The sequence below is a fragment of the Pavona decussata genome, unplaced genomic scaffold, assembly GCF_977016875.1.
Source record: "Pavona decussata unplaced genomic scaffold, jaPavDecu1.1 SCAFFOLD_9, whole genome shotgun sequence".
Taxonomy (NCBI): Eukaryota; Metazoa; Cnidaria; class Anthozoa; order Scleractinia; family Agariciidae; genus Pavona; species Pavona decussata.
The window spans coordinates 4,180,001-4,182,500 of record NW_028145432.1 but is presented as its reverse complement, the minus strand read 5'-3'; the positions used below and the strand labels follow the sequence as shown (position 1 = coordinate 4,182,500).

Below are 2,500 nucleotides of genomic sequence, written 5' to 3'. Positions count from 1 at the left end.
TCGTCCCCGTGGTATATGTAGCGTAATGGCATTCTTCTTGCCAATTTGTCAAAATCACGCAAGAATTGTCGCAACTTTCCACTTGATATCTACCAACATATTTTGAATGACAGCAGTTTAAACAACTGTCACAATAAGCTACCTGAAAACGGTACTTTTCCAGTTTACGTTTTAATGCCAGTGAACGAATATTATAAAATATATTGTAGCAAATAACATATACTTTAATTTCCGGGATATTTGTAACTGGAATTTATGGGATACGGGATATTTGGTCACAAAATTACAGGGATACAGGATATTAAGACCCCCCCTAATGAGGCCTATACATGGAGTCAAGGTGAAGAATATTAGGTTGAAGATCTGCTTCAAGCGAGGCCATCCTCCTCTTCACACGCTAGAACTGCTAGAGTACAAAGCCCCTCATCTACACGACCACCCCTGCCATCATCCCCAGCATGGACAGTTAACGGCAACAGAAGACAGCGCCGTTAGAGGACTCACACTCCATGCCCATCACCTTTCCCGGTGACTCCATTGCCCCCACTTCAGCCCGCTTCACCTACATAAAGTCAAGGTGAAGAATGCGGGGATGATCTGCTTCAAGATGAAGACATTTGGAGGGTCCTTGATGAAGACCCTCCAGTGCATCGACACTGGCGGCGTAGGCATGCTTTTCTGCAAGACTCAGATTCTGAGTCCTAAATCACACTGTTAAGGGTTTTTTGTGCTTTTTTTAAACACTGCTTGAAATTGTTGCAGATTATCACTGCCTTAATGATGATTTTTACTTGGCTTTTGTTGAAATGCTTTACATAATAAGAATCACTTGAATCATTAAGACTTGGGCTCTGATATAACTGTACAGTTTTTTTAGCAGTTTCTTCAACTCTCACAAAATTTTGAAAAATGTACATTTCTTGTTATTATTTAAAGCAATTACCTTCCATCTAACATTATTGTAGCCTATGATGGCTAACTTCTTTTAATGTTGTTTCTGTTGTCCATTTAATTTTTAAGGAAATAGGAGTCCATAATATTGGATTTAAGATCAACTAAGGGCCTCAAGCAGAAAGTTCTGTTTTTATCCACTTCAAGGATTTGCGCTGTTTTTAAGCGATGCTCAAGTCATGCTTAAGTCGTACTGTACTACCTGAACGAACGGGAAAGCTACCGGCTCCATGTTCAAATCTTCGACCTGTGGTTGATGGTTGAAATTAAAGGTGAGAAAATTGAAGGAAGCTAGCTTAGACGTGCGATCGCTTACGCTGATTGGATGCCACACCGACCACTGTGATTGGTCGATAGCTGTTCGGTTGAGTTAATCTCAACCTCCAAAAAGTACCATGAGTTATCCAACTTTAAGTTTAAACGGAGGCATTTTTCGATCGTTCAATGATCATTCTCAATTGTGAATTCGTGTGCAGGTTCGGTTGAATTGACATATACAATGAGTAATCCGCGTAAGGTCATGACTGGCTGAGTAGAAAACGCATGGAGAAGGTTTTGCTAAATTTGCAAGACAGAATTCTGTGCAATCCAAAAAAAATTACCGACAGAATGAATATTTCGAAACATATAAGGCGTTTAGTTCAAGAATTGGCGTAGGCGCCACTTAATTTTTTCATAAATTTACGCCCCTGAAAATATCCAATCTGCCTTATAACTTATCAGCTATAAAACGCATGGAGAAGATTTAAATATTGCTTAATTTGAAAAACGATGTACTGTGCATTAAAATAAAAACGCGGAGCATACAGTACATATTTACTGAGATATGGACCTATTTTTAGAAAACTCATCAGTGCGTAAATGGTTTTCGTATCAAGTGACGAGCGGAAAAATACACGAGCGAAGTATGAAATTGAACTATGGCTGTAATAAAACAAGGTTGTAGGAATAATAATAATAATAATAATAATAGTAATAATAGTAATAATAATAATACAGTCAACTCTCTCCGGCGGACACTTTCGGTACCAGACTTAGAGAGAGTTCATGTAAACTGATACCTGAACATCAAAACTAAAACCGGTGCTTTATTACTTTAATTACAGTGTACGATGTAGTCATGATGGGCCGGCTGTGTCTCTTGTATATATTCCTTACGAAATCCAACACAGTTCATACACACTTTGAACATTTGTGAATCAACCTTAACAAAACTCGTTTGTGTCGCTTGTTATTTGACAGTACGTGGAGTCGGGGTTCATAACCCCCATTCACTACAAAAAAAAAGTTTGTAATGCTGCACTGTTGTTGCATTGCAAGTCTGGTATCTTGTAGGTTGTGGCCTAAATAACAAAGTGCATAGGTAAAGAAAACGAGTATATTACAACTGCGGTTGATCTAAACCTAGACGCGAAAAACCGAAGGAAGAATACAAGTGACTCAACTGATTCCAGTAAACGGCAGCGCAAATGAGTTGTTGTATAAATGATGGGAAAAGTGACTTTAATATTGTAAAGGTCTGGTATATTTTAGTAAAACCACTGTTATC

The 2,500-nt window shown here is 38.4% G+C and overlaps 1 pseudogene; it reads left to right on the top strand.

The window, feature by feature from the left end:
- LOC146488660 (uncharacterized) overlaps positions 1 to 2,500 on the top strand; it is a 9,366-nt pseudogene that overhangs the window by 3,411 nt on the left and 3,455 nt on the right.